The 11,673-nt window shown below is 42.2% G+C and overlaps 1 protein-coding gene across 6 annotated transcripts in view; it reads left to right on the top strand.

The window, feature by feature from the left end:
- LOC126983324 (trafficking kinesin-binding protein milt-like) overlaps positions 1-11,673 on the top strand; it is a 114,447-nt gene that overhangs the window by 66,975 nt on the left and 35,799 nt on the right. The window lies entirely within an intron of this gene.

The following is an 11,673-nucleotide window of genomic DNA, read 5'->3' as shown; positions in this document are numbered from 1 at the left end:
CGGATGCCTACGCCAGACCGGCCTCAACATATCTGGAAGACTATAAAGGATGTTACAAGAAGAGTTTTAGCTGCGAGAAGAGGGTTACGAGAGAGAAGGCTTACCAGAAGGGTGTTGGAACTTATAATCAAGGGCATTATATTTGTGTTAGTAAAGACAGCAGCTCGAGGACAAAAGTAATTATCGACAAAGTAAGTAAAACGAGACTAAAGAGAATTATACAAGAGAAGGTTTAGCTACGAGAAGGTTAATTAAGAGAGGAGTGTTGGAATCTATCGTGAAGGGTATCGTATGGTATTTGTTTATAGTAAAGAAGGAAACTCAGAGGAAATAAGAGATGATCGATCGAGGAAGTATAAGTAAAACCGAGACAAAAGTAGATGATAGAATATACGATAGAAAAAATATATATGCTGGGAGTTCTGATCGCTCGCCTTCCATCCGTATTATCAGTCGTGAAGGGGAAAGAAGAAAAAAATAGGGAAATGAAGGAAGAGAAGGAAAAACTGGTGAAGGAGTTGAAGAAAGGAAATGAGGAAATAGAAGAAGAGGAAAGGGGGGTAGAAGATAAGGAGACAAAGGAAAGCAGAGAAAAGAAAGAGAGAGAGAGAGAGAGAGAGAAAGGGTTCAGTGCTGAGTCGTCTGTTAATCTTATATTCCTTTTCCTCCTCCTCCTCCTCCTCCTCCTCCTCCTCCTCCTCCTCCTCTTCCTCCTCTCTTATCAGTTTGTCCTCAATAACCGATAACAGGAGGAAAAATATAAAAAAAATAATGCATTCTCAAGATCGGAAATACTACATTTTACTCGGCATTTCCTTTTTCCTTCATACAAAAAAAAAAAAAAAAATCACTTCAAAATCAACTCGTCCTCTGATTGGCTGCCTGAAAACCTCCTACCCCCCCTGTGACGTCATCCTAAGCTCGCCTCGTGATTGGTAGGCGGCCTGGCCCTCCACGTGACGTCATCCGCGTGCCGTGCCCTGATTGGCTAACGCGCTGACATTGGATTGGAGGTCGTTAGTGATAGAAAAGGCAGCAGCCGAAGCTTATTGAAGGGAGGAGGAGGAGGAGGAGGAGGAGGAGGAGGGTGAATAATGGAATAAGGAGGAAGAGAAGAATTATTAATGGAAGAGTAAGAGGAGGAAGAGGAAGAATGGGAAATGTGAAAGGGAAGAAGATGAGGAGGAGGAGGAGGAGGAGGAGAGAAGGAAATTGAGGTTCTAAGTGACTATCAGAGAGAGAGAGAGAGAGAGAGAGAAAGATTATCTATTCCGTGGATATTGATTTTTTTTTTCCTTCTTTCTTTTTTGCATTTTATAATTAATTTACCTTACCATAACGTCTTTAGATAACCAGTACCTATTTTTACTTCTATTTAAACAACCTTAAAGATATCCCTCACAGCCAGGCTCTAATCTTTCTCTTATCTTCCCCTCTTTTTATATTTTCCTCATTTCCTCTGATCTCCCTTCCGTTTTAAGCTTATCATAACTTCTCAAGATAACCAGTACTTTTTTTGCTTCTATTTAAACATTCATAAAGATATCCCTCTTCCTTTCCTTCTTTTCTTTCTTCTTTCCCTTCTTCCTATCATTACTATACAATTTTTTTTATATATTTCTATCTAAACATACATTGAAAAATACCTCACAGTCCTCCTCCTGTCTCAAGCCTCCCTAATATATATTCCATTCTCTTCCCTATCAAATTTCTCTTCCTTTTTTAACCTTCTAACACTGTAAATACCCAATACGCTTTTATTTATTTCTAAACACTCATAAAAATATACCTCACAGCCTTCCTCCCTGTCCTCAAGCCTTCCTCTTATCTATTCCATTCTTCCTTATCAAATCTCTCTTCCTTTTTAACCTTCTCCTAACTCTCCTAACCCAATACTTTATTTTATTTATCTCTAAACTATCATAAACTTATACCTCACAGCTTTCCTCCTATCCTCAAGCCTCCCTTTTATCTATTCCATTCTTCCTTATCAAATTTCTCTTCCTTTTTTAACCTTCTCCTAACTCTCCTAACCCAATACTTTATTTTATTTCTCTCTAAACTATCATAAACATATACCTCACAGCTTTCCTCCTATCCTCAAGCCTTCCTCTTATCTCTTCCATTCTTCCTTATCAAATCTCTACATTTTTTAACCTTCTCCTAACTCTCCTAACCCAATACTTTCTTTTATTTATTTATCTCTAAACTATCATAAACATATACCTCACAGCTTTCCTCTTATCCTCAAGCCTTCCTCTTATCTATTCCATTCTTCCTTATCAAATCTCTCTTCTTTTTTAACTTTCTTCTAACACTGTAAATACCCAATACTTTTTTTTCTATCTAAACACACATAAACATATACCTCACAGTCCTTCTCCTATCCTCAAGCCTTCCTCTTATCTATTCCATTCTTCCTTATCAAATCTCTCTTCTTTTTTAACTTTCTTCTAACTGTAAATACCCAATACTTTTTTTTTATTTCTATCTAAACACACATAAACATATACCTCACAGTCCTTCTCCTCTCCTCAAGCCTCCCTCGTTATCTCCTCATTTTTTCTCTTTTCTTATCTCTCGTTATCTTATCTCCACAACCTGCCTCAAAACGGTTCTGGAGGCCGAGCCAAGGGTATCTGATCCCCCTTGCCCCTATATTCAACCCCCCCCCCCTTCCCCCTTCCCCCCAGATGAGTCTTAGGATAGTTGGAATAAGGTACATTGGGTGGGTGTAGGTGTGTGTGTGTGTGTGTGTGTGTGTGTGTGTGTGTGTGTGTGTGTGTGTGTGTGTGTGTGACCTCAATAGCTTACGTACCTGGTCATGAGGCAAGGTGTGCAAGAGAGAGAGAGAGAGAGAGAGAGAGAGAGAGAGAGAGAGAGAGAGAGAGAGAGATGAACACAAGAAATAGAATAGGAAAAGATTAAAGAGTATAAGAAAAACAGAAGAAGGAGAAGAAGAAGAAGAAGAAGAAGAAGAAGAAGAAGAAAGAGAAAAAGAGGAACAAAGCGATAAAATAATTAAAGCAGAAAGACGAAGAGAAATAGAGAAAAATAAAATCGTAAAAAAACAAAACAAAGAAGATGAACACAAAAATCAAAACAAGAAACAGAGGAGGAAGAAAGGGAAAGGAAAAAGGATAAAAAGAAGAGGAAGAGGAGGAGGAGGAGGAAGAAGAGGAGACCTTGATGGGACAACCTGAGGGAGATACTGATGTTATCCTTTCTCTCCTCCCTATGTGAGTGGAGAGAAAATAAGAGAGGAAGAATGGGAAGATGGGAAGAGGAGAGACGAGAGAGGAAGAAGAGACGGGAAGAAGGGAAAAGAAAGACAGGAAAATGGAGGAGAGATGGAAAGGAACGAGAAAGAGAGAAAAGAGGAAATAAAAGAAGAAAATGTGGATAGGAAAAGAAGAAAGGGAGAGATGGTGAAAAGGATGATTTGAAGAAGAAAGGAGGAAAAGGAAGAAACAGAGAGAGAGAGAGAGAGAAATGGTAGAAAAAGGATGATTTGAAGAAGAAAAGGAGGAGAAAAGGGAAGAAACAGAAGAGAGAGAGAGAGAGAGAGAACCAGAACCAGCCACCCAGCCAGACAGACAGACAGTTGCATATAGTGGCCGGTCTCCTTAATATTCAATCCCTTCATGGCCTATTGAATACTCCTGACCAATTATAAATAAAGGGGTTCGATTCCTTATGCTTGGCCACGACTTGATCTTCGTTTCTTGTGCCCTTTTGTTGACCTGGAGGAAGAGGAGGAGGAAGAGGAGGAGGAGGAGGAGGAGGAGGAAGGGAAATGCCAAGATACAATAACATTTACATTTTTTTTTCTTTTCCTTCTTACATCCTTCTCTCTTTCTCCTTCCTTCCTTCCTTCCTTCTCTCCCTTCCTTCCCTATCATCCATTTCTTCTTCCTCTCTCAGTTTCTTTCTTTTTTTTTCCTTTTTTTCCTTCTATTTTATTATTTCTCTTCTTCGTTTGGCTTTTCTTCTCTTCTCTCTCTCTCTCTCTCTCTCTCTCTCTCTCTCTCTCTCTCTCTCTCTCTCTCTCTCTCTCTCTCTCTCTCTCTCTCTCTCTCTCTCTCTCTCTCTCTCTCTCTCTCTCTCCTTGGCCTCTAGGAAAATTATGCAGTCACCAAGTCGACACAAATGCTTTTTTTTTTTTCTTCTTTGTTGTTGTTTTTTACTGAATCATCTGACCAAAAAAGGTGTACACAGCAGTAAACGCACACACACACACACACACACACGTACATACATACATACATACATACATACACACATTTTCCTCTTTCCCAACTTGTCTAACATCATTCCTCCTCCTCCTCCTCCTCCTCCTCCTCCTCCTCCTCTTCCTCTTCCTCCTCCTCCTGTTTCTCCTCCTCCTCTTCCTCTTCCTCTTCTTCCTTTACCTTTTCCTTCTCTTTCTCCCTTCTCACACATTCAAACACATACTGAGAGAGAGAGAGAGAGAGAGAGAGAGAGAGAGAGAGAGAGAGAGAGAGAGAGTATAATTAAACAGCTTCAAACACTGACTAAGCTAATTTTTCTTGCAGTTACCTCACGATCACAACAATGGAAAGATCGAAATTAAAGAGAGGAAGACAATCTATGCTCTCTCTACAAGCTTCTTTTTTTCCCCTCCATCTTTCTTTTTCCTTCCTTTTCCCGGTTAATCATTTTTTCTTTATTTTTCTCTTTTAATGCCTTTTTTAATTTTTCATCTTCATTTTCCATCTTTTTCCTTTCCTTTCCCTTCTCTCCCTTTTCTTATGATATTCGCTTTCTCCTCATCTTCCCTTTATGAATCTTCGCATCCTCCTCATCTTCCTCTTATGAATCTTCTCCTCCTCTTTCTCCCCTCTTCTCTCCTCTCTTCCTCCTCATCTTCCTTTTATCTATCTCCTCTCTTCTCTCTCTTCTCTTTTCTTCATCCCTTCTCCATTCATACTGTCTACCTCCTGTCCATCTTCTTTCTCCTCTCTCCTTCCCTTCTTTAACACCCCTTCCTTCACCTTATCTGTCCTTACTATAAAAATTCTTAACCCTTCCAGCCTCACCTTCCCTCCCTACCTTCTTTCTCTCCCTCTCCCTCTCCTCCCTCTCCCTCCCTTGCGTTATCTTTCCTCCTACTGTTTCTCACTCACCTCCCTGTACTCTCTCCCTCCTCCTCCTCCTCCTCCTCCTTCCCCAGCCTTCCCTTCCCCCTCCCCTCACCTGCCCTTCCGAGCCATGCCTGAGCCCTATCACGTCAGCCATCATACCCAAGGCGTTTGTTTACCTGGTTAGCGGCGCCCACCTGTAAATTACCTGTGCAATGGAGGGAAGGTGTGACTTTATATCCGAAAATCCGGCATATCTAAGGGATCCGAACTTTTGGTATATGACTTTGTTCGTTATATGAGCTGAATGTTCGCTTTTTCCGACCATTTCCGTATAAAAAAGCTTGTTCGTTCTTTTTTATGAAAGTTTTTGTATACCTTCATCACTAATTATGTGTGTATATGTGTTTATTTCTCTTCTCTCAATGTCTGTTTATCTTGTTTTCTCTCTCTCTCTCTCTCTCTCTCTCTCTCTCTCTCTCTCTCTCTCTCTCTCTCTCTCTCTCTCTCTCTCTCTCTCTCTCTCTCTCTCTCTCTCTCTCTCTCTCTCTCTCTCTCTCTCTCTCTCTCTCTCTCTCTCTCTCTCTCTCTCTCTCTCTCTCATGTCGTCATCACAAATGCTACCCCTATACAGTGATATTGAAAATGTTACATCAATATAGAGAAATTAACACATCAGTTAATACACATTGGACACTGCGTTACCCCCACTGACGTTCGTGTACTTGCTCGGCCGCCCACCACTGAACACAACCCCGCAATGACCGAACTTATTCAGTAAATCCACGCACCTACCGGAAAGGCAAGAAAAATTCGTTAAGCCAAAATCCGTTATATCGATCTCCGTAAAAGCGATTGACAATGACCTCGAGCTTCAAAACTAATTGCAATGTTGTTTTGTTTTTTGTTTTTTTCACCTATGGCGCCTGTTCGCTTATTTTTAGAGGGCTCCGATGGTATGGCCCAGCCCGTTGTGACGCAGGCAAGTGTTTATAGTGGCGCCATCCTGCATCGGCTCATGTCGCCCCCCCCGGAGCTCATCTTTAATCCTAGAATCTAGAGTCCGGGTTGATAGGTGGTCTTCTGGACTGCATATGGGTAGTCTTAGGCCACTCGGCGGCGGCTGAAAAATCCTAGCTTGGTGTCACCGGGCGGGGATCGAACTCGCGTCGTCCTGAAAGCGGCGCCGTCACGCTATCCACTCAGCCACCGCCTATGTTTCGCTGCAGGACAGAGTGTGGTTGTCTTCGGCCTTATAGCAAGAGGTGGAAATCATCGACTTTTGTGTAATATTTCATGGTAACTTTCATTCGTTTTTTGTATTAATATTTACTTAACTTTCTCGTCAATTTGCTTCCTCAGTTTATTGGATATACGATTTTTTTTCCCTGTTTCTGTTTGTCTCACTCTTTTATTTATTTTTATTTGTTATGTAATCTTCCATAATGAATTTCAAGCGTTTTTTTTTCCTATTAATATTTACTTTACTTTCTCAACTATTTACTTAATCAATAATGTGTGTATATATGTGTTTTTTTTTCTCTTCTCTGTGTGTCTGTTTATCTTGTTCTCTCTCTCTCTCTCTCTCTCTCTCTCTCTCTCTCTCTCTCTCTCTCTCTCTCTCTCTCTCTCTCTCTCTCTCTCTCTCTCTCTCTCTCTCTCTCTCTCTCTCTCTCTCTCTCTCTCTCTCTCTCTCTCTCGTCATACCTGTTGTTTCTACCTGAGTTTTATTTGCCTCTCGCTTTTTGACCGTCATTTGTTTACCTTTTCACTTTTTCCTAATTTGTTTATCCATATTTCTTTGTTTTATTTATTATTATTTTACCTCAACTTCCTTCTTGATCCTCTTTACTTGCTTTTATCATTTTTCATTTATTTACTTATTCAATTTTCTTTATTCTTCTTCGTTTTCCTTATTTACGCATTCAATTTTCGCTATTCTCGTATCTATATTTCTTTCTTTCTTTATTGATTTACAACTAAAGTGTTATCATGACCTTCTATACTTGTCCCTCTTTAGAATCATTTGTTTACGTATTCAATTTTACCTCATTATTCTCGTATTTACATTCCTTTGTTTTCCTCTTATTTTTTTGTGTTCTTTTCCTGATGTTTTTTTTTTCTGGGGCATTTGTTTACTTATACAATTTTCCTTCATTCTCGTATCTATATTTCCTTGTCTTGTTTATTATCTCTTCGTCGTAACTGTTTCCTTGACCTTATATTTCTTTCTTGATGCGCATTTGTTTCCTGTGTTATCTTGTGTCCTCTTTTCCTGATGTTTTTTTCTGGGGCATTTGTTTACTTATACAATTTTCCTTCATTCTCGTATCTATATTTCTCTCTTTGTTTCGCTTATTATATCTGCGTCGTAACTGTTTCCTTGACCTTATATTTCTTTCTTGATGCGCATTTGTTTCCTGTGTTATCTTTTGTCCTCTTTTCCTGATGTTTTTTCTCGCATCTATATTTCTTTCCTTCGCTTATTATCTCTGCGTCATAACTGTTTCCCTGACCTTATATTTCTTTCTTGATGCGCATTTGTTTCCTGTATAATCTTTTGTCCTCTTTCCCTGATGTGTTTTTCTCGCATCTATATTTCTTTCCTTCGTTTATTATCTCTGCGTCGTAACTGTTTCCCTGACCTTATATTTCTTTCTTGATGCGCATTTGTTTCCTGTGTTATCTTTTGTCCTCTTTCCCTGATGTATTTTTCTCGTATCTATATTTCTTTCCTTCGCTTATTATCTCTGCGTCATAACTGTATCCCTGACCTTATATTTCTTTCTTGATGCGCATTTGTTTCCTGTATAATCTTTTGTCCTCTTTCCCTGGCGTTTATTGGAGTCATTTATTTACTTTTTTTCTACATTCATCAATCTCGTATCTATTTGTCTTTGTTTTTTGTTTATCATCTGCGTCGTAACCGTTTCCTTGACCTGACCTTTCCTCACCTGATGCGCATTTGTTTCTTCGTTGACAGGCTATTACGTAGTGTTGTATGGCCTTGTATCTTCTCCTAATCCGTTATATCACATTCCAGTTTGTTTACGGTGTTTTCGTGTACCTCTCTCTCTCTCTCTCTCTCTCTCTCTCTCTCTCTCTCTCTCTCTCTCTCTCTCTCTCTCTCTCTCTCTCTCTCTCTCTCTCTCTCTCTCTCTCTCTCTCTCTCTCTCTCTCTCATTCATTCCCTCTTCCTCCTCAGTTCCTCTTTCCATTTCTCCTTCCTGTTGTTTCTTCTCCACTCCTCTCCCTTCCTATGTGACAGTCTCTCCTTCCTTCTTTTCCTTCTTCCTCCCTCCTTCCATCTTCTATCCCTCCCTTTCAGTTCTTTTAATTCTCCTTCCCACTCTCTCCCTTTTTCTCTCCCTTCCTTTCTAAATCTGTCTCCTACTTTTCCTTTTCCCTCCCTTTTTATCTCCCTTCCGTTCTAAATCTCTTTCCTCCCTTTCTTTCTGCCTCCCTCTCTTTCACTTCTTCCTCCTTTTTCCTCTTTTCCTACTTTCATTTCTCCTTCCTGCTCTCCCTTCCTCCCTCTTGTCGTTCTTAAATCTCAGTCCCTCCTTTTCTTGCTTCCCACATTTATCTTTCTTTGTCTCTCCCATCCCCTCTCAGTCACTTTCCCTTCCTCTCTTTCCCATTCTCCCTTCTCGTTCTCTTCTTCCCACCTACCCACCTACCCACCTACCTGTAATTCTAGCCACAGGTAAAGGTGGACTTGGGTGCGTGACAACCTCTTGGATAACATTAACACTTCCTTTGTCTCTCAACTATACATCTTTTCCAAGCCTTTCCTTTAGTCGTATTGTGCTAAGCTATTCCCAAACTGTCCTTCAACTTCTTCTCTAGGCTTTGTGAGGAGTGTTAGGCGCCTGGTCGTTGGGTTGGGGGTAGTTTTTCACCTTTTTGTTTGATTCGTACAGTTGGCAACCACGCCCCGGTCTCTGCTTTCCCGCGGGACTGGTGTAAGGGAAGATCTAGTTTGTGTGGCGGAGGGGAGTGTGGAGGGGGCTGTGGTGCGTCTTGGCTGTCGTGTGGGTGGTGGTTGATGACTGACAGAGGTGGCGATTGTGGTGTGCAGTGTTGTGGAGGTGACCGGGGAGTGGAACGCTAGTGGTGAAAATAATAGAAATAACAGAAAATAAACATCGGTATAGATATAAACACAATAGACTCGTCCCCAGTCACCCCGAGAAACAAATTATGATAACAAACTCAACTCCAAACACACGATATAAAAACTATATAACCCGATAAAGCAGTATTAAAAAAAACATTGATTAGTCTCCCATCACCTGAAAGAAACACCTGGTCGTAACGCGTCGCAGGTGAGGTGACGCTAATGAGCCCCCAGACGCGACAGGTGATCACAATGTCCACCTGCTAACCCAACTTTCACCTGGAACAATGCGCAGGTGAGGGGGGCAAAGGTGGTAGCTGTGCCCTCCCCTCTCCTACCCATTTTGCCTACTTTCCTTTCCGTTTTCTCCCGTTGCTTCTGTTCATCATCTTCCCCGTCACCCCCTTCCCATTCTTTTCCTTTGCATTCCTTTCAGTTTTCCCTTATTTCCTGTATTTTCCTTTCCCTACCCCTCTTTTTTTTCCTTTCCCCTTTTCTTCTTTTTCCCTCTTTTCTTTTCCCTTCTCTTCCCTTCTTTTTTCCTTCCCCCTTCTATTCCTTTTCCCTCTGTTCTTTTCTTTTCCCGACCCTTTCTTTTCCTTTTCCCCTCCTTCCGTACCCATTCCTTTTCTACATTTTCCCTTCCCTTTCTGTCCCTTTCCTACCCTATTTTTCTCCTTTTCCCTTCTATTCCTTTTCCCTCCTTTCTTTTATTTTCCCTGCCCTTTCCTTTCCTTTTCCCCTCCTTCCGTACCCATTCCTTTTTTACAGTTTCCCTTCCCTTTCTGTCCCTTTCTCCTTTCCCCTTCCATTCCTTTTCCTCCCCTTTCTTTAATTTTCCTCATTTTTCCTCTGCTTAGCCTTCCCATCCCTTTCCTTTCCCTTCCTGCCTTCCATTTTCTTTCTTTCCTTTCCTTTATTTTCCCTTTCCTTCCCTTACTTTCTCGTTTCCCCTTCCCTTCCCTTCCTACCTCCCCCACAACCTTCTCCCCACCCACCCCCATCTTTCCCTTACCTACCCCTCCATTCCACCCTCAACAATGCCTTCCCTTCCCTCCCCATCCACCCCTTCCCTTCCTCGCCTCCTGCCCCGCCGTCACCCCCGCCAGAGGTTCTCCCGCGCCCCCCACCGCCCCTCTCCCTCAACCCGAAGCCGCTCGCCCCCCAGTACACAGAGGGAGGGGATCACCGCGCCCCCTAAAAAGCCTCGGAAAGCCTCGTGGCCCATGGAAGCTCACGTAAGGCAAGGTAAGGCTGGATACTGACGAAGGGGCAGAAGGAGGTTAGATAAGGTTGAGTTTAGTGTGTTATCGTTTCCTTGTTCACCCTTTCCATTTTCCTCCTTCCCTTCCTTTTTCCCTACTTTTCATATCCCTTCCTTTTCCTTTCCTTTATTTTCCTCTCCTTTCCCCCTTTTTTTCCCTTCCTTTCCTCCTTCGTTTAATTTTCTCCCTTGTAGCAGTTTTTTTATATAGCATTGATAGTTGTAGTAGTAGTAGTAGTAGTAGTATCCTTATAATCATTTTAAGCCAACCGTATAAATGTTTTTGTCTCCCATTTAACCGATCATCAAAGAAAACCAAAACACCCTCATAGAAAACGGGACCATTGAAGCCATAACATAAGTAAGATCGTAGGAGGTGCAGGGGGAGGAAGAGGAGGAGGAGGAGAAGGAGGCGGGCCGATGCGACAGAGACAGACATACGGACGGGCCCCTTGCTCCCTCTCTCTCTCTCTCTCTCTCTGGTGGAAGATGGAGATAAGAAAGAAGGTGGAAAGGAGAAGAGAAGAAAACGGAGAGAGAAATAGAAGATGGAGAGACAGAAAGGGCAACGAAATGAATCTCTCTCTCTCTCTCTCTCTCTCTCTCTCTCTCTCTCTCTCTCTCTCTGGTGGAAGATGGAGATAAAAAAGAAGGTGGGAAGGAGAAGAGAAGAAAACGGAGAGAAAGAAATAGAAGATGGAGAGACAGAAAGGGCAACGAAGTGAATCTCTCTCTCTCTCTCTCTCTCTCTCTCTCTCTCTCTCTCTCTCTCTCTCTCTCTCTCTCTCTCTGGCTGCCTCTGCCGTATACAAAATCAATATCGACGTAGGGCTGCTGCTGTTGGGCCCGCCAGCCGCCGACGGGGACAACCTCACAATTGACAAGGCTTTCACAGAACTCTTGGGCATTACCAGACATACTTTCATGACCCTGATTGCAGTTTGACCCTCCTTCCGTACCGTGAACCCAAGGAAACACGCATTAAAACCCGACTTGCCCCCTGTTCGGCCTTTGGAAGTAGTTGATGTGAGGGATGGAGTCGTGGGAGCGTCTGAGAGAGAAGGAAGCAAGCTGCAGATAACGTCTATTGATCGCCGATGACGCTACTGATCTTGTACTCCCATTTCCACGAGACTTCAGACCGGGCGAGAAGGTACATGTTTTCCTAAGCCTCCCACGCCTTACCT

Source organism: Eriocheir sinensis, chromosome 53 (genome assembly GCF_024679095.1).
Source record: "Eriocheir sinensis breed Jianghai 21 chromosome 53, ASM2467909v1, whole genome shotgun sequence".
In the NCBI taxonomy this organism is placed as follows: domain Eukaryota; kingdom Metazoa; phylum Arthropoda; class Malacostraca; order Decapoda; family Varunidae; genus Eriocheir; species Eriocheir sinensis.
The sequence above is the reverse complement of the archived record's forward strand: the minus strand, read 5'-3'. Positions and strand labels throughout refer to the sequence as shown.